General features: G+C 45.1%; 1 pseudogene; it reads left to right on the top strand.

Moving 5' to 3' along the window:
- LOC121444493 overlaps positions 1–8,243 on the top strand; it is a 41,609-nt pseudogene extending 33,366 nt beyond the window's left edge.
- The last annotated feature ends 17,963 nt before the right edge of the window (positions 8,244–26,206 follow it).

Below are 26,206 nucleotides of genomic sequence, written 5' to 3'. Positions count from 1 at the left end.
AATGATAACTTGGGTCGGGGTTCACTTCTAAGGATTTTACCGCACAAAGGTGTGTGCTTGGGACCAATTCACTAAGATTCACACTTTCCACCAGTGCCTCAGGAATTAAACTCCTACCTTCTACCAACAGAATCTTTCTATCTTCGAGCAATGGTACATGGGCTGTCTTCTCAAAGCTGGTGCTTTGTGAATATGGTTTTCGGGTTAAGTTCACAGATTTCTTATCTTCAAGTGATGGTCTTGGAGCCAACTCCACCATTTTTGTATCTCCTTGTAACTCCTGCGATAGGGCTGAATGAACAACCCTTTGCATGCCTTGAGTCTGTGAACCAGGGGTCAAATGTACTGATTTATCACTTTGCACCTGTGGACCTGGGGCCAGCCAAGCAGACTGTATGTTTTGGAGTTGTGCTTCAACTATCACTTGGCCAGATTTCACATCTTGAAGTTGAGATTCAGGGGCTGATGGCACAGATTCCTCACTTTGCAACTGTGGCCTGTGGGTTAATTCCTCAAACTGCTTAATCAGCTGATGCAATTCTAGGGTCAAATCTGTAGATACCGCTCTTGAGGTCGGTGGTCCATATTTTACTTTTTCTGGGACTAAAGCCATGGCTATGTCCACAGATTTCATATTTTGCAATCTTGGATCTGGGATTAGGTGCTCAGATTTTACGTTCTGTAATTCTGGGGATAAATTCGTTGAATCCATAACCTTAGGCTGTGGGATTGAGTTTTCCCCCAAATGTTTCATTTCCTGAAGTAGTGGTGTAACTGGCACCACTTCCGCTTCTGTAACGTGATGTTTTTGGCTCCTTCCTAGGGGTATTGTACCTTGATCTAGTGGTGCTGTGATTGTTCTCACAGGTTCCACTATTTGATTATGTACCTCTGTCATCTCTACAGAATTCTTCATTTGGGGCTGGGTGTCAGAGGTCCCACCACTTTCTGGGATTTTGTGACTTTGCCTTGGGCTCACTTCAGAATAGTCTAAGTCTTGGTGCCGTGGGGTAAACTTTGAAGGGTCCATGACCTGCTGAGACAGTCCTGGAGTCGATGACACACCCTCTGCGCCTTGATGTTGTGGAGTCATCCCCACAGAGTCTCCAGCTTGAACCTGGAACCCAGAAGGCAAGTCCAGAGGTTCTTTGACTTGAGCCACTGGCTGTGCAGTCAAACCAGGAGGCTCTACAACTTGGAGTGGTGGGATCATTCCCACCCCAGGTGGCGCCTGTACTATCGGGGTCACCTTTAGAGCATGCAGGGATTGACCTGATGGTAGCAGAATCACTCCTGATGACGCTAGGACTGTAGACGGTAGCTGTGGAGGTATGCCTCGAGATTCTGCTGCTCCTCTTGGGACAGTAGAAGTCAGAACGTCTGGCTGGGCTGGCAGTGTGGTCAAATTTTCAGTTTGGATCAAAGCCCTAGGTTCTGTAATGTGTGGCTCTCCTGGTGGAATTTTCTGCATGAAATCCATGGTTTGTTGTGCCACTGGGGTTGCTTTTGTATAATCAATGGCTTTAGGAAGTGCACTTGAGCTAATTTCCAATATATTTTCATGTATTGGACCGGGAGCAATCCCAATGTGTTCTGTGGCTTGATTCTGTGGGCCCAAGGTCGTGTTCGGTGTTCCCATGACTTTATGCTGAGGCTGGGGGATCACTTCCACAGTTCCCAGAACTGATTGCTGTAGCCCTAGACTCTTATCTTCTGGTGGTATTTCTTGGTGGCCATGCAGTATATCCACCTTTGCAGATTCCATGACTTGGTATTGTGGCTTTGGGGCTATTTCTGCTGGTTTTATGACATGTGGGTATAATTCATTAATCATCCCCATAGAATCCATGATGCGAAGCAATTCCGCAGGAGTTACCTTCATATTATCTGTGACTGGACTCTGTCTTGAGGCCATACTCTTTGATTCCGTAGCTGAATACTGTTGAATTTTTACTGTTTTTGGTTTAATTACTTGATCTGATGGCTGAGGAGTTAGATTCACTGTTTCTGCTTGATTTGGTGGCTGCGGGGGAAACCCCACGCAGTCTATCACCTGCGCATGTGATTCTGGGATCATTCCCATCAAGCCCATAACCTGAAGCAGTGCCACTGGAGTGACCTTTATGCTGTCCGTGGCTGAGCGTGGTACCTGGGCTGTCAGTTCCACGTCAGTTACTTGTGCCCTTTGTGGCTGTATCCTTTGTTCTGGAAGACCGAGGACCCTCTGATCTATATTCAGCTCTAACACATGCCTTGGATCCTTTTTTATTAAAGCGTTTTCTTCCCGAACTATGTTAATGGGAGCTGGAGTGCCCATTGATATAACTACAGGGTTGTAGCTAAGAACCTGGTGGTCATTCGCAGACTGTAACTGCTTGTTTGAGGTCAGCGTCTGTGACACTTCCGTCCTGCTTAATTCAGAATTCACCCCAATGTTTACATGGACATGAAACGATGGAGCATCTGGAGAACTGTTGGTATTTTGCTCAGCCCTCTGAGGGAGGAGTGTAGGTAACTGAGTTTTGGGGAGCCCTTGTTCAGGGACTCCTTGTACATTCATCAATTCGTTACGTATTTCCCAGGATTTCTTCACAGGCAGATGCACCACTTGTGCCCGCAAAGTCGAAACCTTATGTGATATGTGTCTTTCCAGTTCTCCTCTGACTATAGGAGAGAGCTGGTGTGGAGCCCATACTAGGGGGACTAGGCTCTCATTTAAAAGAGATTTCTTAAGATCTGTCTTCTGTAAAGTAGGCAGGGATGAGCCCCGGCTCCTGGGAGCAGGCGGTTCCTTTCGGGAGAGAGCAGGGAAGCTATGGCTCCGGAATTGCCGCGTTGCTCTTCCAGGAAAGACTGGAAGGGATGGGTTCGAGCTGTCACTATATGATACAGAAGACATGCTGGAGTCAGAAGAACGGTTTCCCGTCGTACCCACAATGTCAGAGCCGGAGGAAGACCAATCTTGGGGCTCTTTTAAGGTTTTCGTAAGTGTTGACCTGACAAAAAGAAATGTTTTCATTTTCTTTGGGATCAGTAGGCATAAAATTAGTAAGAAGAGAGAGAGTGGTTGTTTCAAGTTCAAAACATTTTTGGTCTAAGGGAGAGATGAAAGGACGGGTTGCATTCACAAACATCAGTTATTTATGTAAAGAATCCCTCCACCAAGAGCAAGATGTGTGAGTCAGTGAGGAAAGGACATGCTGTACAAAGAGAGAAGCTGAGTTCCATCCCCAGGACCCACATGAAAAGAAAGGGACACAGTGCCCCAGTGCTGGGGAAGCAGAGAAAAGTGGATACCCTGGGGCTCACTGGACAGCCAAGGCTAATTATCTCAAAAATCCAGCTGCATGGCTCCCCAGAATGACACCCAAGTTTTGCAAACACATACATGCACACACACACATGCACACACGCACAACCTGTGCTTGCCATTAAGAAAGAAGACCTGTGTTCGATCCCTAAGACCCACATCTTAGAAGGAAAGAACTGACTCCTGTGGCTTCTCCTCTGACCACCATGTACATGATGTGGTACACATGTGCACACATGCACAAAAATAATAAATAAATACCTAAATAAATGTGATGTGTACACACACACACACACACACACTCACACACACACACTTTGGGGCCTAGAGATATGGCTCAGCAGTTAAGAGTAGTGTCTGCTCTTCCAGAGGACCCAAGTTTGCTTACCAACACCCACATGGTAGTCTACAAACATTTGTAACTCCAGTGCCAGGGGATCCAATGCCCTCTTCTGGCCTCTGTGGGCATCAGTCATGAATGTGGTGCACAAACACACATGCAAGTAAAATACCCATATAAAACATGGAATAAATAAAGCTTAAAAAATTATTCTCCATTGCTCAAACTCACTTTTCTTTTACCTCCCTCCTTTTACTCCCTCTCTCTCTCCCCTACCCAGAAACTCTGTTTCCTGACCTTGCATTTTCCAAATGATGGAAGATCTTTTGAAAACTCCTGTCTATGGATCTGGATATATATTCCTGGCTCCAGCCAGTAGAGTGTCCTGAAACACTGAACACAAAAGGGGATGTCAGTAGAATTGAAGTGATATTAAAGTACCAGTAAGCCAGCCAATAAGAATAGGAAGTTAATTTAGGAAGGAGGCAATTGCTGTCACAGTAAATGAAGTAAAAGTCCCAGGATTTTACATACAGCATCTACGGTTAAGATGGTGTTGCAGCTAGGATTTCCATTGTTGTACTGAAACACGATGACCACAAACTTAGGGGGACAGGGTTTGTTTCAGCTTACAGTTCTCAGGTTACACTCCATTGCTGACGGAAGTCATGGTAGGACCTCAGGGCAAGATGGACCCAGGAGGCAGCAGCTGATGCAAAGGCCGTGGAGGAACCCTGCTTACTGGATTGCTTTCATGGCTTGCTCACCCTGCCTTCTTGTGCTACTTGAGACCACCAGTCCATGGGTGGCATCACCCACAGTGAGCTGGACCTTCCTATATCAATCATCAATTAAGAAAATGTAGCTGGGCAGTGGTGGCACACACCTGTAATCCCAGCACTTTGGAGGCAGAGGCAGGTAGATCTCTGAGTTCAAGGCCTGTCTGGTCTACAGCGTGAGTTCTAGGATAGCCAGGGCTACACAGAGAAGCCCTGTCTCGAAAAACCAAAAATAAAAAAAAAAAAATTAAAAAAGCAGCACAGGCTTGTCCACAGGGCAATCTAGAGAGGGCAATCTCTTCCAAAATGATGCCAGTTTGGATCATGTTGACATGAAACCAGCCATCATGGTATTTGTCATAGGACAGTCTGAAGACAGACTCTGCTTACCATGTTAGATCAGCTTCAATGATATTCATCATTCCAGCTTTTTTCAGCTGTGAAACTGTAATAGGAGTAAAGAGACCATGAGCATAGTGACTATTGACATCATCTAACAATTAGGGGAGCAAAGATGAAGTCACATCGTGAAACTGATGAGTGGTACGGCCCAGCTATCAAGTTTTGTTTTGCAAGCAAACTATACTGTCTTCATCATGTACTAGAAGTGACCCCGGAATGCAGTAGTGAGGGACACAGAGGTTCCCAATACATCTTTTCCTTTAAAGATGTCTACCCCACATCCACATCCGTGGTAGCGAAATAAGGAGATGGACCTCCCTCACCAAACTCTTGGTAGTTAATTTTTGCCCATGCCATGAAAATGTATGGGACAGAGAAGCATGAGGAAAGCAAACAATGTAGGAATTATGGAGCTGTCTGCATGACTTTGGAAGTGAAGATGTCAGAAAGATGGGGGTACTCTCCAGGAACACCCTCTTTTTCCACTTTCTTCCACCCGCTGTTCAAGACTAGAGTTTGAAAGCATGGCCCATGGTTGATCAGTCACCAGCCTTGAGCTGATCAGTAAGGGAGAGAATCATTTTGACCTGTAAGTTGATGTTTCTGGAATTTTTCATGTTTCTTCGAAATCTAGAGAAACACACAAAAAGAAACAAAGTCAGGTTTATGCTCTAGATTGGGGGTTTTATGGACAACACTTCTCACCTTATCTATGGGATAGTGACACATTTTATATCAGGTATCAACACGGTTGTCATCTGTAACCATATTATTAGTTACCATCTCATCGAATTACGTGTGAATAATTTATTAAGTATACTAAGGGACCAGCAAGATTGCCCTGTAGGCACAGGTGTTTGACACCAAGCCTAATGACCTGAGTTCCGTCTCTGGAGCCCACAGAGTAAAAGAAGAAAAGCAATTTCCACAAGTCGTCTTCACCTCCACACGCGTGCCATGGGCATTTGTACATGGATTACACACATACAAATTAGTCCTAGATTATTGTGTGTATGAGTCCTGTACTCTAGAGACTTGCATTCATAAGGAAAATAGCCAACCAAACAGGTAAGATGCCATGTGGGAGCCAGCAAAACGACTCAGTGACTAAAGATACCTGTGGCCAAGCCTTGGCAACCTATGTTCAATCCCTATGACCAGTATGGTACATGAAAAGACTCTTTCAGGTTGTCCTCTACTTCCACATACCCCTGGCCCCATGTCATACGCACACATGTACACACACACACACAAAATATAATTTTCATTTTGTTTTGTTTTTGTTTTTCGAGACAGGGTTTCTCTGAGAAACCTGGCTGTCCTGGAACTCGCTCTGTCGATCAAGCTGATCTGGAGCTCACAGGGGTCCCACTTCTGCCTCCTGAGTGCTTACAAATGTAATTTTTAAAAAATGGGGTAACTCACTCAGGATAGTGTTTTCTAATTCCAACCATTTGTATGCAAAATTCAAGATGTCGTTATTTTTTACTGCTGAATAGTACTCTAATGTGTAAATGTGCCACATTTTCTTTATCCACTCTTCAGTTGTGGGCCATCTAGGTTGCTTCTAGATTATGGCTATTACAAATAATGCTGCTATGAACATAGTTGAACAAATGCCCTTGTAGTATGATTGAGCATCTTTTTGAGGTAACCCAGACCCAAAAAGATGAATATGGTATGTACTCACTCATAAGCGAATACTAGCTACAAAGGGCATTGAGCCTATAATTCATGATCCTAGAGAAGCTAAGTAATAAAGTGAACTCTAAGAAAAACATATATAGATCCACCTGGAAAGTCGAAATAGACAAGATCGCCTGACAAAATTGGGAGCACGAGGTGGATGGAGAAGGGAGGGGAGAAGGGGAAGGCTAGGGGAGGAGAGGGGTGAGGAGAACTTGAGAGAATGGGATAGTCGAGATGAAGGAAGGACAGAGATGAGGGCAAGGAAAGAGATAGCCTGATTGAGGGAGACATTATGGGGTTAACAAGAAACATGGCTCTAGATACAGGAATTCACAAGGATGACCCCAGCTAAGACCCTAAGCAATAGAGGAGAGAGAGCCCAATCTTAATTTGCCCTGTAGTCAGACTGATGAATATCTTAAATGTCAACATAGAACCTTCATCCAGCAACTGATGGAAACAGAGGCAGAGACCCACATCGGAGCACTGGACTGAGCTCCCAAAGTCCAGTTGAAGAGTGGAAGGAATGAGAATATGAGCAAAGAGGTCAAGATCACGATGGGTTCACCCACTGAAACAGTCTACCTGAGCTAATGGGAGCTCACCAACTTCAGCTAAACTGGGAAGGAACAAGCATAGGATCAAACTAGTCCCTCTGAATGTGGGTGACAGTTGTATGGCTGGGGCAGATTGCGGGACCACTGGCCCTACTGCATGTACTGGCTTTTTGGGACCCTACTCTCTTTGGATGGATACCTTGATCAACCCAGATATAGTAGAGAGGGCCATGGACCTTCCCCAAAGCAATGTGCCTTAACCTCTCTGAGGATGGATGGGGTAAGGTGGGAGATATGTGGATGGAGTAAGAGGAAGGGAGGGAGTGGGAATTTGGATTGGTGTGTGTAATGAAGGGAAATAATTTGTTTTCTTTTTTAAATATATAAATAAAGATGGGGTGGGGTAAATGTCATAGAAATATATCAGCCGAGCTGTGGTGGCACACACCTTTAATTCCAGCACTTAGGAGGCAGAGGCAGGTGGATCTCTGAGTTCAAGGCCAGCCTGGTCTACAGAGTAAGCTCTAGGATAGCCAGGGCTACACAGAGAACACTGTCTCAAAAAAAAGAAGAAGAAGAAGAAGAAGAAGAAGAAGAAGAAGAAGAAGAAGAGGAGGAGAGAAAAGAAACAGAAAAGAAAGAAAGATATCATTGAACACAGAAGACCACGATTAATTTCTTAAGAAAGAATGGAAGAATTGCCATTTGGGGTAGATATCAAAGAGTCAGTGGCTTTTCAAGAGACTCGGTTTTATGGACATGTTACTAGTATGCAGATTCTTATTCTTTGTCTTCTATTGGTTACATGGATCCTGTTCTTACCCAGCATTCAATAGTCAGTGCTGCTTGCCCATACAGATCCCTACTTTCCCCGTCTTCTCTAGAACATGGATCCAAAGGCTCCTGGACCTATGCTTCTTGGATTGCTACTTATAGGACTCAGATAAGTTCTTTTAATTTTACAGGTTCGGGCTGAATTGATTATCACGTGTCAAAGAGTGAGAAATCTGGTATGGGAACAAAACAAAACAAAAACCCGAGGAGCAACAGTGAAACCTCAGAGGCCACCCTGAAATCCTAAGTCACGCCAGTGTCAGACTCTAGAAAAATCTGGGTTAGCAAAAGAGTTGGGGCAAAGAATGCCCTGTATAAAGTAACTAAGACCTTATTTAAAAAAAAAAAAGGTTCTCAAAGTGTCACATGCTCAGAGGAAACAAGGCGCCCTTCTCTGGGAACCCAGACTGTGTCCGTGGGGAAAGAGAAGCAAGTTGCAGTCTGGACTCCTCGCTGATCTCTTCTTTACTGCCGAAGCAATGTTACCGCTACCCTAAGCTCCCACGGCCACGATTTCCCCAGTGGACCATAACCTTGGGAGACTGAGCAGAACTGAACCTTTCCCCCAATTAAGTCACTTCTGTTAGAGCAGTCAGGGGACAGGAAAGGAGCTAAGACAGTGGCAAATAAAAAAGAGAAAAATAAAAGTGTATCATTTCTCAATATGGGATGTGGAGACGGACGCAAATTCAAATGTGGGGTGCTGGAGAGGTGGCTCAAGCGTTAAGAGCGCTGGTTGCTCTTGGAGAGGACCCAGGTTTGGTTCCCAGCACCCACACTGTGTCTTCTAACTGTAACTCCAGTTTCAAGGGACCTGCTGCTGTCTTATGACCCCTGAAAGCACCAGGCAACATGTGTTGTCATGTACACAGGCAGGCAAAAATCTCATACACAGAAAATAAAACAATTCTTATTTTTTTAAAAAAAAATTCAAATGTGAAAAATAATGTGAATTTTTTGTTGTTGTTTTCTTTCTTTTTTCTTTTTCTTTTTTCTTTCTTTTTTTTTCCGAGAGAGAAGGGTTCCTGACTGTCCTGGAACTCACTCTGTAGACCAGATGCCTTGAACTCACAGGATCCCTCTGTCTCTGCTTCTCAAGTGCTGGAATTAAAGGCGTGCGCCACCGGGCCCAGCTGAGAGCCAATTTCTTAACTTTAGTCACATTCCTTTGGAGTGTGTGTGTGTGCATGTGTGTGTGCGTGCATGCGTGTGTGTGTCCGTGTGTGTGTGTGTGTGTGTGTGTGTGTGTGTGTGTGTAATAAAGAGCAATCTGGTCTTTGTTCCAGATTCTTAGTACAAACTTCCAAAACCCCTGTAACTCTGTGAGCATTGAGGGCGTCTGTTCCGTTAGTGAGATGGAAATGTGGATTTGCTTCTGTTTTAATTGAAGAAGCTGGAACAATCACCATTCTAAAATCTAATTAAGACCTGACCACTCAATATATTTATGCAAAGTTGCAAAAGTACCAAACAAAATATTAGCAAACTGAATCTAATAAATCTAATTAAAGTGTTGGATCCAACATTACAAATGAATTACACATTTCCTAGGAATTCACAGTTGATTTATTATCTTACATTCTCATGCGACTCGGTACACTGATTGAACAAACAAGAAAAAATATGACCATCTAAACAGAGGCAGGAAATATACTTAATACTTAGTACCCAGTATGAAGAGATTAAATTTAAAATTTTAGAAGATTTTTTTAATTAACACCAATTCTTGCTAAAATTTCCTTGATTTGATAAAGAATATTTGAAAAGCTACAGAAAACATACATAACTGGTGAATTACTGAAAACTTTCCTTGACTTAATAAAAGAGACAGATTCCCACAACACACTGCTCCTAAATATTGTACTGGAAGTCATATTCATAAATGAAGGCAAGGAGAACAAAGGCATAAATAATAACTGGAAAATAGGTAATAAAACTGTTGTTATTTATACATAACATGATTTAGAGAATATTCCTTCAGGAGAATAGATTCAAAGTGAGAAACTTAGCAGGGTCCTCTAAGCAGATCATTATGGAAAGATGTTGTATTTGCGGGTTTCAGCATCATTTATAAAATGGGATTTACAAGGGGCAGTGGTGGCATGTATCTTTAATGCAAGCTCTCAGAAAACAGGAGCAGGTGGATCTCTGTGAGTAGGCCAGCCTGGTCTACAGAGTGACAAAGTGAGTTCCAGGGTAGCCTGGGCTACACTGAGAAACCCTGCCCCCTCCCCCGAAAGAAAGAAAGGTGGTGGACTGCTTGCCTAGCACACCAGACCCCGGGTTCGATCCCTAGTACTAAAAATACATAAAAAGATAGATATAGGCGATGGAGGATAGATAGATAGATAGATAGATGATAGATAGATAGATAGATAGATAGATAGATGATAGATAGATAGATAGATGATAGATAGATAGATGATAGATAGATAGATAGATGACAGATAGATGATAAATAGATAGATAGATGATAGATAGATGATAGATGATTGATAGATAGATAGATAGATAGATAGATAGATAGATAGATAGATAGAATGCCATACCAGAGCAGACAATATGTACCTCCTGGTGAGTATCGTGACCTATGAAGTATGTCCTCTCTTCTCAACAGAAAACAAATTCCTCCTGGTTCTAGTTCATGTTGAGTTGCAAAAAATAGAATATTTGTCATCAGCCTATCTATGAAGGAAGGGGTTTAGTTGGCCTCATGGTTCCAGAAGTCTAAGAGCCTAGTGCTAGCTTGTCCTTAGCTCATGTGACGTCTTTGTACAGCTTCAACTCACAGCAAAAGCAGAGGAGCTGGTGGGTGCATGCGGAAGACAAAATGGATCCGACTCCTGTGGCAGCTAACCCAGTCCTCAGAGAGTAAGGAGCCCCGCCTGGGAGACCCTACCCAGTCTGCAAAGAATGGCATGAATCCCTCCTGAAGGTCACACTTGGCAACCCTGATCCCCTGGAAAATGCATATATTTCTACATGAGTTTTGGAAAAATCCCAACTCACAGGAAGTACAAGAGGCAGCAAAATGTATCAAATCACAACATGGAGGGGGTTTTTTAAATAATTTTTCCTAATTCAAAATACTTTATATATGCATACAATAAAATATAATCATACCCACCCCTCCCCACTCCAACTTTCCCCACATACCCCACAACATATCCAACTCCCAACCTCATGTTTGCCTTTTTTTTTTATAACCCACTAAATCCAAATAGCATCATCCTCATGTGCACGGCTGCACAGCACGGGTATTTGATCAACAAAATGTTGACGTAAACTCTAGAGAAATGTTTCTTTTATCCAATACTTAAATAAAACTATTAAAAGAAAAGAAAATATTAGAATAAAGAAGCATTCTGGCAAGAAACCTGGCTTTAGAGAAATTCCCAGGCATCCGCATGGATGACCCCATCTAAGACACTAAGCAATAGTGGAGAGGATGCCTGAACTGGCCTTGTCCTGTAGTCAGACTGATGACTATCTTAAATATCACCGTAGATCCTCCATCCAGCAACTGATGCAAGCAGAGGCAGAGACCCACAGCAAATCCCTGGGCTGAACTCCCAAAGTCTAGTCGAAGAGTGGGAGGAGTGAGAATACAAGCAAAGAGGTCAAGGCCATGATGGGGTTACCCACTGAAACAGCTTGCCTGAGCTAATGGGAACCCACCAACTCTGACCTGACAGTGAGGGGACCAGCATAGGACCCAACTAGGCCCTCTGAATGTGGGTGACAGTTGTATGACTGGGGCAGACTGTGGGGCCACTGACAGACCAGGATTTATCCCAACTGCATGTACTGGCTTTTTGGAGCCCATTCTCTTTGGAGGGATACCTTGCTCAGTCTAGATAGAGTGGGGAGGGCGTTGGTCCTGACTCAAAGCAATGTGCTAGACTTTGTGGACTCCTCTCTGAGGAGTGAATGGAGGGAGGTGGAGGGGAAGGGAGGAGGGGAGTGAGTGAGAACTGGGATTGGTATGTAAAATGAGAAACGAAAGTTTTTACTAAATAAATAAATAGAAACATACTGTTGCCAGGCGGTGGTAACACACACCTTTAATCCCAGCACTCGAGAGACAGAGGCAGGCAGATTTCTGTGAGTTCGAGGCCAGCCTGATCTACAGAAAGATCTCCAGGACATCCAGGATTACATAGACAAACTGTGCCTTGAAGAACCAAAAGGAAAAAAACCTAAAACAGACAAACAAACAAAAATCAAGGAAAAAATACACCAGAAATGTAGTCATTGCTTTACCTGGAATGAGCAATGACCTGAATTTGATCATCACTAACATACACACAGACACCCAGATGCTCACATGCTCACACCCACACACACACGCACACACTCACACCCACACACACACACACGAATTCACACAAACAAAAAATGCACAACAGACTTGAATAGGCAGTTTACAAAGGAGAATTTCCAAACGACTATTAAACCTGAGATGTTGTTCAATGTTATTATTTATCGGGGGGCAGGGTGGGGGATGCACATGAAACCATAGTGCAATACCACACACTCACTGGAGTGACTCAATAAAGAGGTGGGCGTGCCAAGTCTGGGGAAGATGGCAGGAGAGCCAGCCGCTCATGGTCTGCTCAGAGGATCGAAGACTCAGAAGAGGCATGATCTACTGATGTTTCAAACACACAAACAATGTACTCAGACAATCTCTCTCCCACTGGAAATAGACACTTGCAATTCACTCCCTGAGACCTTCTTTGTCTTGTCATATGGTTATAAATCTTCATAAGACAAGCTCACCTACCATCTGCCTCCCATCCATGCGATGGACAATATCCACACCACTCTTACTTACCACATTCTTTTCCCTAACTTCCCCAGAGTTAAGTCATATGAATGCTTCATTTCAGCTGGAACTCCTAGACAGCACTTCCTCTATACCTAGTAATTCTTCCTCAGTGTCTATTTGATAATAGATCCTAAAGCTACCGAAGCTACTTCTTTCTTCTTTTTCTTCTCCTCCCCTTTGACTTCTCCTCCTTGTCGTTGTCTTCTTCTTCTTCCTCTTCTCCTTCCCCCTCCTCCTTTCTCCTCTCCCTCTTCCTCCTCTTCCCCCTCCTCCCCCTCTTTCTTCCCCTCCTCTTCCCGTTCCTCCTCCTCCTTCTTCCTCCCCCTCCTCCTCCCCCTTCTCGTCCTCCCCCTCGACTTCTCCTCCTTGTCATCGTCTTCTTCTTCTTCTTTCTCTTCTCCTTCCCCCTCCTCCTCTTTCCCCTCCTCCCCCTCTTTCTCCCCATCCTCCCCCTCCTCGTCCTCCTCCCCTTTCATTCCCCTCCTCCTCCTCCTCCTCCTCTCCCTCTCCTTCTTCTTCTTTGTATTCTTCTTCATATTCTTCAATTTTTGAGACAGAATCTCTGTTCAGTCCTGGCTGTCCTCGAACTCACTATGTAGACCAGGCTAGTCTTGAAATTAGGGAGATCCTCCTGCCTCTCCCTCCCAATTGTTGGGACTAAAGGTATGCACCACCATACCCATCCTAAGGCTTCTTGAAGTGAATTAAGAGAAAGACAAGGCAGGTAGTGCCTCCCTTAGTCCCAGCACTTGGGAGGCAGAGGCTAAAGAATCTCTGTGAGTTCAAGGCCAACCTGGTCTACAGAAATCAGGAGAGCCAGGGCTATACAGAGAAACCTTGTCTTGAAAAATCAAAAGAAAGAAAGAAAAAGGAGGAAGCATCTATTAGTAATGTCTCAACTCCCCTCTGCCCTCCATCAAGGTCCTCCTATGGCCCAGAGAACAGGCATTCAGACAAACCTATAGGACGTCAGCATGGGGAAAAGTGACTTGAGAAAGAGTGGTTATCACGTACCTTTGTCTTGGCTGCCACCTGGCCCTTGTTCTGATGCCTAGAAAACAGTATCCATGCAACAACAACTAAAAAACCAAGTAACACAACGCTGAGATACGCTGGCAGTGGGGCAGCCAGGCCCCACAGTAACGCCATTCCTCAAGCCTATGCCCCCTCTCAGCTACAGCTTCTGCCTTTATAGTGAGATTCAATGACATCACAATAGGCCCTGCCAGGGAAAGCCAGGCTGTGGGCACGCTCAGGTACCAGCTGAGCCCTTCCCTGTGTCTGCCCGTGGCTCTGAGAGCTCTGATATCTAAAGCTCAGGGAAGAATCCATCTGTGAATCTCCTAGGGTTCAGCTAGGCAGACTTGTCATTAAGGGAGGCGTGATGAGGCAGACTTTCAAAGGTCTTCCCAAATAACTTGTTCTGACTCACATTTTCTTTGGAGCCAGTCACTGGTCACTGTCAAGTTTGGACTGGGTCTATAGCCATAAATTGCAAACTGCAAGTTAGAACACAGCCCCAAGTGGAATCTAAGAGAGCTGGGATAGATCAAGTGGGATCCCTCAGGGACTTGGAGGTGCTTGGTTTTCTAGGTTTGCAGGTCTCCATATTATTTCCTAGTTGCTGTTGCCCCGACACACATCACTCTGAGCAGTGGCCAGAGGTCACTCTTCCTTCCACGGGCCTATGTGCTTCACAGTCCTGGTTTCTGCAATGCAAGCTGTGCTTCCCGCAAGGCACTAGGGAGTCATTATCAGGTTTTCCTGGAAACTAGAGCTAGATCTAAGCAGAGGACCTGGCTACCGTGCTCCTGGCTCCACCCAGAGGACTGTGTACCCTAGGGCGGAGGCCCTTGCACTTCCATGCTTACTGTGCTGCTGTCTGCTGCAGCAAGGGAATAGAGCCAGGCTAGACGGCTGTCAACAGATGGACAGAAAGTGAAAATATGACATATATACACAAGGGGATTTTATCCAGCATGAAAGGGAGAGGAAAGAAGAGGGAAAGTGGATGGATCTCAAATCGTTATAAGTCTCAGATGCTGCATGTTCTGCCTTGTATCGGATCCATATCTCATGTGGGTCCTATGCTCATATGCTCACATATATGAAGATATATGGAGTGAGTGTGGGTGTAAGTCATAAAACTAGACAAAGGGAGGAAAGGTGTTAAGGGAGGCAGAGGAAGTTTAACACGTGTGCCATGAAAGTAGAAAATGGTGGGAGTGGAAGAAGAGAGGGCTCAGAGACAGGGAGAGAAGGGGGTGTGCTGTTCTACATAAATCATTCCTCAATAAAATTGAAAGAGCATAGAAAGAAAAAAATGAAAATATTGCCTGCTGGATATTTTAGTAATATTAAAAATGCACCATTAAATATTTTATTCTTTTTATTCAAATTATTGGATGTATATGTATTTAAAGTTTTATCACAATGAAAAATCAGCTGTTGATGCTACCAGGAAGATGAAACCGATGCATGGTCAGGAACTGAATGACAAAAGTTGTGGGCCCACAGCATGTCTGACTGGTGTGTATTCTTCCCAAGATCAGCCCCTGAGCACCACGGGGTACCATTCCCACCGTGGGCAACTTCCTCCCCCTACAGTGTGTGCATCCACGGAGCTGTGGTGAATCCCTGCTTTTCTCCAGGAAGCCTGGAATCTATGTGTGTAGAGCACGGAGCTCTGAGTGCAGACTACCAAGTTTTCCTGGTACACAAAGCACCAGGGCTTATTGCTGAGGAAACCAGGCTCCTCAGGACAGGGTGCTTGGATGCTCGCGGCTTCTCCTGAGCTGCTCCGGTTACCTGTTCAGCAGAGCAGTGCGGCATCTTTTTTTTTTTCCATTTTTTTTTTATTTAGAAAAGGAGAAAAAAAAAAAAAACAAGTTTCCACCTCCTCCCAGCCTCCCATTTCCCTCCCCCTCCTCCCACCCTTCTCCCCCTCCCCCCACTCCTCTCCCCCTCCCTCTCCAGTCCAAAGAGCAGTCAGGGTTCCCTGCCCTGTGGTAAGTCCTAGGTCCTCCCCCCTCCGTCCATTCCTAGGAAGGTGAACATCCAAACTGGCTAAGCTCCCACAAAGCCAGCACATTACGTAGGTTCAAAACCCCGTGCCATTGTCCTTGGCTTCTCATCAGCCCTCATTGTTCGCCATGCTCAGAGAGTCCAGTTTTATCCCATGCTTTTTCAGTCACAGTCCAGCTGGCCTTGGTGAGCTCCCAGTAGATCAGCTCCACTGTCTCAGTGGGTGGGTGCACCCCTCGTGGTCCCGACTTCTTTGCTCATGTTCTCCCTCTTTCTGCTCCTCATTGGGACCTTGGGAGCTCAGTCCAGTGCTCCAGTGTGGGTCTCTGTCTCTATCTCCATCCATCACCAAATGAAGGTTCTATGATGATATGCAAGATATTTGTGGGAAGAACTCACAATAGAGAGTGGAGACAAGGATTCTATGTGTAATCCTGGCGGCTTCCCATCTGTGGCACAGCCTCTGAGACCCTGCCGCAGGTGGGACCAATCCAACTTCTTTCAACAAGATGCTTGGGGCTGCTTTATTGAGGGAAGCAGGGAAGGAAATAAGGAGCAATGAGAGTTTAAGCAAACTCAGTGGTTAGAGCCAGGACAGCTGTGGAAGAGAGAGACAGGAGTCGGGATATGACAACATGGGGCCTTGGAGACCAGCAGAAGTGATTCTCAGCACAGTAGGAACTGGGGTTGCTGGGTGGAGTTCCCATGGGAATGGCGGGGCTGGCAGCAGCAGCTCTGTCTGCTCCTCTTGACTGGCACCCATTTGTAGATGTCACTCTGGAGGAGACCTTAGCCAAGGGACAAAGAAGTGACCGGTAGGACAGGGCAAAGAGAATCATCCCCCACCCCAGAGTTTTCAAAGCCAAAAACATTTTACTTTTTGGTGTAGAATATAGGTACTGTGGGCTGTTTTTTGGTGTAAGAAAAAAAACCATCTCGGCAACTTGAGTTACACAAACTTTCTTGAGCGCAGACTTCAGGCAGGTGGGTGGGTGGGTGTGGAGGAGGAGAAAGCAGGAAGACAAAGGGATGGGAAAGGGGGCGAGCTCTTGGGAACCTGTTGGCAGAATGCTCAAGAGACTTTGCAGCTGAGGAACCATATTATGTTAATCTGTTCTCTAATTGCTCGGCAACAAACACCACCCACCTGCCTTGCAAAGAGCAGGACAGAGACCGTTCCGAAATCTGCTCCGAAACAATGCCTGTCCTCTGAGAGCACGGAAGAGATGGAAGAGTTGTATCACAATTAAAAGGACATAATTGAGGGGTCATGCTGCTGACAGCTAGGCTGGGGAGCTAAGGGCAAGGCTGTGACCAATGGGAGGGTTTGCAGGCTGACTGCTCTGGGCTGGGCAAGGATGACTGAGGGGCCTGACGCCCCAGTGCTGAAGGTGCCAGTAGGAAAGATACTGACAGCCTTGGCTGAGAGTGGGGGCCAAGGGGCCACAGCCTTTCAAACTTGAGTTAGACCTGGCAGGATATCTGAATGTCATACCTGACTCTATGTGTAAGTACGTTGAAATAATGATTTGGAGGTTTTTATTTTGTTTAGTTTTCGTTTGTTTGTTTTTAATAGAATAAAGGGGCTGAAGCCATGGCTAAGTGCTTAAGTACACTTGCTGCTTTTGCAGAAGTCCCTGGTTTGGGTCCCAGCACCCACATGGCAGCTCACCAACTATCTGTAACTCCAGTTCCAGCATATCTGACACCCTCTCTGGACTCTCTAGACTCTGCATGTATACAGTGCGCATACATATTCGCAGGCAAAACATTCATATGAATAAAATGAAATCTCTTCTTAATTAAAATAAAGTAACCAGGTGTTCTCTGTGTCGTAAGCACAGACTGATAAAATTGAGATGTGTAAAATGGGTTTGGTTGTGGAATTAAAACCATCACAGATCTTCCATTTTTCCATCTGTCTGTCAATGGGAATTCACTTACTCTCTCAAGCCTTGGCTTCCTTGTCTTTAATAACAAAGATAGTTAATTACACCCACCTCTTCCAATAGACATGAAGAACAGTGTATCCGTGTGAGACTTTGAAGGTCTCATTTGCCTCAGTCCGTGCAGGCTTACTGTAACAAAACATAGGAAGCCAAATAAGTTATGAAGAAAAGAGGTTTCTGTTGCTCCTGGTCCCAGTGTGCTAGAGTATGTTACTTGCACCTGACTGGCTGAGGCTGAGGTCCTCCTGCTTTATGGAAGCATCGTGGAAGGGTAGGAGAGACAGCAGGCACAGGGAAGAAGCCAAACATGTAATCCTGCTGTATCGGCATCAGCTTTCAAAGTAGCTAATCAAGTAACTCCTTAGAAGAGAGCTTTAATGATGACTGTGGAGCTCCCATGACCACTGTTTGCTGGTCTCCAACTTTGAATGCCCCCCTCTCAACATATTGGTCATATTAGGACCAAACTTTCACCACCTGAGCTGTGAGGGTGGAGATCATCCCCATTCTCACCACAGAGGGTTCAGGAAGTACAGCCATAGAGACTAGGTCTGGAGAACATTCCAAAAGTTCCCCAGACCACCAACATGTTTAAATCACTCTGCTTTCCCCCAAACTACACGTTTACCTCCGCTAATCCCTAAGTAGCTTGCCCTGGCCTGTCTTTGCTGATAGCACAGGGGCCTCTGTTCCTATATGTGTTTTTATGGTGTTTCTCTCCGCGTGTGAACCAGATGTCTCTGTTCCTATATGTGTTTTTATGGTGTTTCTCTTCATGTGTGAACCAGATGTCTCTGTTCCTATATGTGTTTTTATGGTGTTTCTCTCCATGTGTGAACCAGATGTCTCTGTTCCTATATGTGTTTTTGGTGGTTTTCCTTTGGCTCTTTTTCTTCTGTTTGTTTTATTTCATCAAATTTTATTTTAGTATTATCAATTAGATGCCTATTATATGATAATGAGAGAAAGAAAGAGTATAGATTTAAGTGGGCGGGGAAGTAGGGAGGATGTGGGAGAAGCTGGCAGAAGAGAAACTGTAATCAGGAAGTAATGTATGAAAAATCTATTTTCAATTTAAAATAGGAAAAAAAGAAACAAAAGTTAACTGTCTTTAGTTCACCCTAGCATGTGTTTGACTGCTTGGTCCCCAGTTGTGCACTTGGAGAAGGATTAGGAGGATCCAACTGTTTGCTGGAGAAGGTGTTTTCACTGGGGTTAGATTCTGAGGTTTCAAATGCCCATTCCCAGTCATGGGTGCACTCCCTCCCCGGCCTTATGCCTGAGATAAGATGCAAGCTCTCAGCTTTTGTTCTAGCACCACGCCTGCCTGCCTGATGCCCTATTCCCTGCCATGATGGTCATGGACTGTAATTTTCTGGAACTGTGAGCCCAAATTAAACATTGTCTTTTATAGGTTGCCTTGGTCATGTTGTTTTGTCACAATAGAAAAGTGACTAAGACAGACCGAAGCAACGGATTGTCTATCTGTGCCCATCCCCACCCCCCATCCCCAGCATGACCAGCTTAGGAGTGTCTGGCTCTATATATGTTGATCCAGAGTCACAAACAGAGAACAGAGTTTGAGTGGAGGTACCTAGGAAGAACCCCAGGGGTTACCGTAGGGCATCCACATGGGTTACATAATCCAGGTCATGGGAAGGTACTCTTCATCACAAATTTTGTTGACTGTGAAGTGCTGAACTCACTTCAGTTTTCTGAATCCTAGTGTATCTTCAAAACTCTGATACAACCATGAACCAACTCCCTCTCAAGGGTTCTTACATCAAAAGGAACATTTTGAGTTGAAGCTGATAGTATTATTGTCCAGTAATTGCTTTAAGTGCATACCCTAACACAATATATGAAGTGGGTGACCCCAGGGTCAACTCTGGGAACCATGATAAGGACATATTGAATCTTTCCCTCCAGACTGCTGCTGACTTATTACATCGTGTCCACACAATGGCTGCTGCTAAACCAGACAGCATATCCTCATCTCACAGATCTAAGTAGGAAGGAGGGAGAAGGAACAAAGGGGGGTTTCTTTGGGAGGTTTATACTTGATTTTGGTTTAATTTAAACCAAAATAATTTTACTGCAGGGCCATTTCCTTAATCCCTGCAGTACAGGACTTGTGTGAGATTTAACTGAATAGGGATACAATAGGTATGGGATAAGGCTTCCATAAATAATAACTCTTTTGGGGGAAGAAAGCGTGACAACATCCTTGACTGAGGATACCATGGTCTTGGTGAGACCACGCAGGGGCAACTCCCCTTTCTGTACCTCAGTTTCCTCAAAGGTTTACATGGTAAACACCCTATAAAGCACATCCTGTTCCCATAGTGACTAAGTAAGCACATTCAGACCCATCTACGAAGCAGTTGGCACGCGCGGTCTGGGTTTCTACAGTGTTGTTTTTAGGAATAGTGTTTAATGAGGATTTCAGCGCTGTACCAATGACTGTTCAATTTCAGAGATGCCAAGGAACGCCAGGGATGACAGTCGCCTAGCCTGGCCCAGTTAGAGTCCAGGAGGCTTTAACTAACTAGGCAACCCGATACCTCCTTAGAAAACAGACTTTGCTGATCAAACAGGTGATTATTCATCAGCAAGAGTAACACTGCTTTATTTGGGCCTGTTTGATGTCTTTGCTGCTGAAGAACCTGCTTCTTTGCAGTGGGTTAGCACGGAATAATTATTTCGTAGATTTGACATGGATAATTAGAATGGGAGAAGCTCGTGCGCCTGCAGCCTGGAGCCTCAGCTGCAATTATCTGTGGCATTAATTAAATCTTAATTTTGACTATTTAATGTTCAGAACAAGAGGTCTTTGTTTAGACGATGTTCCTTTCTATAAATGACAATGCATGTTCATTTGACCATCTTCTCTAGGCTTGTTTTGTGACCAGCCCTGTGCCAGGCATGATGGGCACGAAAATGAGGATGCCTGCACTTGACTTAAGATGCACCAAGTCCAGTGGAGAACAGACGTGAACTTACCGTGAACTTGCCAGAAGCAGAAGTGTGAGCTTGGGGAGGCTGTGACTGAGTGCCCTGCTCAAAGCTGGGAGTGGGGTGGGGTCAGAAAGCACCTCCAGAGGAGCAGGTGTGTGAGCTGGGAAGGGACTTCAGCGGGGAGGAGCTGTCACAGGCAAAGGATGTCATTTAAGGACTAAGATTAAGCCAGTTTTCCTGGGGTGCACTGGGAACTAAGGCTAGGCAGCGGCTCCAGGCAGAGGCTTGCTTTTACACACCAGGAGTCTGCCCTCTCCTGAGGACATCTTTATTTCTGCCTGGCCTCATAACCTCTCCTTCTTCCCCCCTCTCTGTACCACTCTTTCTCACTCTCCTGCCATCTCTCCCTTCTTCCTCCCTCCTTCCTTACTTGGGAACCTCGTTTGACTAAGTTATAGCAGCATTTTTATTAAAATGTTCAGTTAGCAGAGAAAGTAATGGATTTTATTGTTACCATTTTACACACATATATATCGTATTATAGATATTAATTGTGTTTGTTATTATTTTGTACTTGGTTCTTATTTAACCTCAACAATGCCCCCCCATGCCCCTTGCTGGTTATTTTGACCCACTATGTTAGCACCTACCCATAAAGAAGGAGATAATATGGCTATTGAAAAGGGGCTCAAAATCTGGGTCTGTTGCTAACACAGTGGGTGATGGGTACAGTCAGCAACACCCTGTGATATGGTTTATCACCAAAGGATTGTAGGTTGGTAGCTTGACCCCAGTAGAACAGTCTTGGGGTGCTTGGTTCTAAGAAATGTTAGACGTTGAGAATTAGGGGTTTGTAGTAAGACTGAACTCCCCTCTAGTGGGTCTGGATTGGGTAATTTAGGCTATTACACAATGAGACTGACTTCCTGAGCTCACTCTCCTGCTTGCCCGCTCACCATGTGAGCTTCTCATGCCCTTCTGCGGCGATGCTATGCCATCGTCTTATACTATGGTGTTTTTACCACAAACCACCTGGATAGGACCATGCCATCTCAGACTTCTAGCCCCTAAGCAGTTATCCACATAAACCTTTTCATCTCGTAAAGTGCCCAGATGCGGGTGTCTTGCTCTAACCACACAAGATGGATGAAGAGACCATGTCTACTTCCAACCCCTCACCTAAGAAGGGGAGCATGAGGGTCAGAGAATCACTGAGGGCCCTCAGAATGAGAAATGTTGAGTTCCAAACTTTGCAGTTCACATGTGGGAAAAATTTCCACCAGAGACAAGGTGACCAGATCCCTAATGGCTAGGAGTAGCTCCCATCATGCACTGGTGCAAGCAGCTCAACTCCACAGAGTTTTCCAAAGCTAGAACAAATCCTGAACAACACACTGATGAGCTGGCTAGGCTTTCTCAGATTCCAGAGAGGAAACAGAGCTCTCTATGCACCCCTCTTGCTCACATTACAACAGCTGGGAGTAAACCCAGTATTATTTGGATAATTCAGAAAACGAAATTTAATTCCTTGGGTTTAAACCAAATCTGTGCCTCTTTTAGCTTTTGGTAGAAAAATGACTTTCAGATCCTAATCAGACAAGGCAAAAATTCTCACAAACTTCGCATAAGTCATTTCAAAATGAAACACTGTCAGGTACCCTCAGAAATACACCGATGATACCCAGTGAGCACCCTGAGGCCCATTAGTTCATTCCCTAAAATCCATAGTATTGCATCTTTCTTTATATTATAGTCAAGAACAGATGGTGGGGAAGACGGCTCAGCCAGGGAAAGCAATTGCTTAGCAAGCTGGTGACCTGAGTCAGGAGAACAGGAAACCATGGAACAAGCCAAACACCGTGATGCAGATCTGTAATCCCAGCAATCCTGCAGCAGGACGGCAGACGGAAAAGAGCTGAATCCCATAATCATGGACCTGCAAGTTTGGGGTATGCAAAGTGGCAGTAACAGCAGGAGATTCGGTCTCAGAGTGGAAGCTGGCAAGGGCCAACACCTGAAGATGTCCCCTGACCTCCACAGGCATGCAGCAGCGTGTGTGCATCCTCATGCGCGCGCGCGCACACACACACACACACACCACATGCAAAATAGAAACAAACAGACAAAAATGTAAGGAAGCAGAGAAAAAGATGCTGCTTGGTATAATGCTTCCTTCAATTACTATTAGGAAGGGAAAGGTTTTCATGTGTCTGCTGCCTTCACAGTGGGCAGAAAATGGGGACCCTGACAGCGACCTCAGCTAAGGTACACGTTTTCCTCCAGTGCTCACCCCATACAGGTGACCAGGGCTGGGAGACAGCTGCTACTATGCCCTACTCAGAAGCCCGGATCTTCTCTCTTCCCATCCACTGCTGGAGAACGAGCCAAGGCAGAAAACTGAGCAAGAACAGAAATAGAGCGGGGGAAACCCCCACTCTGGGGTGGCTTTGGCATGAGTCTAGAGCTCTATGCCTTTCTTGAAATAGTCAAGACATTCTTAGAAACCAAATGAGACTCCATTTCAGTGATAGCTTGGTTTTTCTGTTTTCTCGTTCACCAAGTTGGCAGCCATGAGTTAAAAACACTGACATATAACTCAGGGTGTTTTTGAGCTTTGGAATCCTACCTGGACCTGGACAGTTTCTGGTCCTTGTGAAATAGGTGGAGAGGGAGGAAGGAAGGGAGGGAGGGAGGGAAGGAGGGAGGAGAGAGAGAGAGAGAGAGAGAGAGAGAGAGAGAGAGAGAGGTAGTATAGAATAAAAGGCCCTGAATAAAGACAGCAAATACAACCCAAGTGGGATCATCTTGCTTGGGCCTATTCTTGAGCCTTTGTCAAATCCTGAATGGTCCAGAATCTCCATTTCTTCTGTAAAACGACAACACTATAGCCTGAGAAACAGAGAAATGGAGACACTGGAACTGTGTGGAGAGAGCAGGAGTCACTGGGAGAAGGATCAAATAGTGTGTGTTTCATCAACCAGAACACTGAGAAAGTCTATAATCAAGACCATAAAGGACTTCCATTCCCCTTTCCTCCCCACTTCTTGTCCCTCATTATTTTCTTCCCTCCCTGTCTCTCTCCATCCTTCTACGTCTTCCTCCTTATATCCCTCCTTTTCTCCAGATTTGCTTCTTTCTTCTCTGCTGCCCTCCACCATGAGAACCTCCTTTATCTGCTTGTGTGCGTTCTCTGAAGTAGTGGATGGAGTCCTTTTGCCCCTGTGACCACCCAGACAGATGATATCCATGTTTTATTTTGCTTTTTTCCCTTTATGGTTGCTTCTTGCAGCTTCTTTGAAATGCTGTTGTTTGGATCAGAAAGTCGTGGGAGATGCCAGGTTAATAATGAAAGGTATTGCCTGGAGTTTTAGATCTCACTGTTTCGAACATGGGTAGTGTTGTGTGACATGTGTGTTTTCAGCTGACCTGGGACAGGGTAGGAAGAATACTCTGATGAGTGATGACATCTGTCTGGAGAGCTGCAGTCCCATAACTGGGTCAGGAAATGAGAGTCTAGCTTCTGGAGCGGTTGGCAGGCTTTTATCTGTAGTGTCCGGACTGGACCAGGGCCTGTGCATACTAACCAAGTATTTCACCATTGACATGCATCCCCAGAAAAAAATGATACTTTTTTAAAAGATCCAAAGATGTGGGTTCCACCAAGGTGGAAGGATAGAACCGATTCTCATAAATTGTCCTCTGACCTAGTCAGACACACAGACACACACACACACAAAGACACAGATACCCACGTGGATGTACACACTTGTACAATATAATAAAAATGTGTGTGTACATATATACATGTTTATTGGGCTTCATATTGCTCTTTGAAAAATCTCCCAGCAAGCCCAGAGAACAGCTGCTAGTGCCCACATCTCCCAGTTGAGAAAATCAAAGCTCAGAGAGGTGAGATCACTCTCTTAATAGCACACAGTTTGAGATGTGGATTTTGAACTCGTAATCTGAAAACTCCTGTTTTTCTGCTTGATTCTCTGCAGTCCACTAATGCTGGGTCAGTTGGAAACACTGCAATGTGCCCGTGCTTTGTGGGAGTGGGCAATTATGGATAATTAAGAACCAGTTCTTGGAGAAGGGGCCAATTGTTGGGCTTATAACAAACTCTTCAGCTTAATGTCAGGCTCCTTTGAAATCTCAGGAGGTTTGATGTATGCATTTGATGAGTATTTATTACCTAAACATTGACAATAATGGAGACGGTTAGCAAGAATTTGCCTTATACTGGGCTCTGTCACAAGCACACTTCATGATCTAGTCCTTTGAAGTCACATAGCAACTGTCACTTGCTTGTAGAATTTTGCAGAGGAAATGAAATCATAAGGAAAGGAATCTGCAGTTAAGAAGAGGCAGAGTTTTTAATTCTTGAACTGTTTCCATTACCTGTTTGATCGTTTTTTCTTGGTTTCCCAGGGTATCACTCATATTTGGTTTCTAGCCATAAATAAAGGACATTGAGCTTATAATTTGCAATCCTAGAGAAGCTAAATAAGAAGGTGAATCCAAAGACAAACATATAGGCATCCTCCTGAATATTAACCTTCATCAGGCGATGAAAGGAGACAGAGACAGAGACCCACATTGGAGCACTGGACAGAAATCTCAAGGTCCAAATCAGGAGCAGAAGGAGAGGGAGCACGAGCAAGGAACTCAGGACCGCGAGGGGTGCACCCACACACTGAAATAATGGGGATGTTCTATCGGGAACTCACCAAGGCCAGCTGGCCTGGGTCTGAAAAAGCCTGGGATAAAACCGGACTTGCTGAACATAGTGGACAATGAGAACTACTGAGAACTCAAGAACAATGGCAATGGGTTTTTGATCCTACTGCACGTACTGGCTTTGGGAGAGCCTAGGCAATTTGGATGCTCACCTTACTAAACCTGGATGGGAACCCTGATTGCTCTTCGAGCTGATGAGGGAGAGGGACTTGATCGGGGAAGCGGGAGGGAAATGGGAGGCGGTGGCCGGGAGGAGGCAGAAATCCTTAATAAATAAATAAATTTAAAAAAAAAAAGAAGAGGCAGAGTGGGGGACTTTCAGCATCCCAGAGCTGAAGAAGTGTGCAGCAGGTAATCTCCAGTATCAGCTTGACTGAATTTGGAACCACCATGGAAGTGTGCATCTGGCTGGGCTGTGTATGCAGATGTTTCCAGACAAGCTGAACTGAGAAGAGAAGACACAGCCTGAGTGTGGGCAGCGCCACCCCAGGGACTCGGGTTTTTGTGGGCAGCACTGCCCTAATAACTAGGGTCCTTGTGGGCAGCATCACCCTAGGGACTATGGTCCTGGTTTGAACAAAAAAGGAATAAAGTGAATCACGTGGGTCACACACCAGCTGTCATCTCTGCTTCCTGATTGCAGATGCAATGCCACCACCCACTTTACACCTCTGCAGCCTATACCCTTCCTCCCTGCAAGGACTGTATCCGCACGTAACCTCCGAGCATATATCAAGATCAGTGATACCTGGGCAGCAAGGGCGTTGATGCTCAGAGAGCCACAGGGCTGCAG

This window comes from Microtus oregoni, unplaced genomic scaffold (genome assembly GCF_018167655.1).
Source record: "Microtus oregoni isolate MIOR12 unplaced genomic scaffold, Mior012 000128F_ref0000496, whole genome shotgun sequence".
Classification (NCBI taxonomy): Eukaryota; Metazoa; Chordata; class Mammalia; order Rodentia; family Cricetidae; genus Microtus; species Microtus oregoni.
Note: the sequence above shows the minus strand (reverse complement) of the source record. Positions and strands in the feature narration are given on the sequence as shown.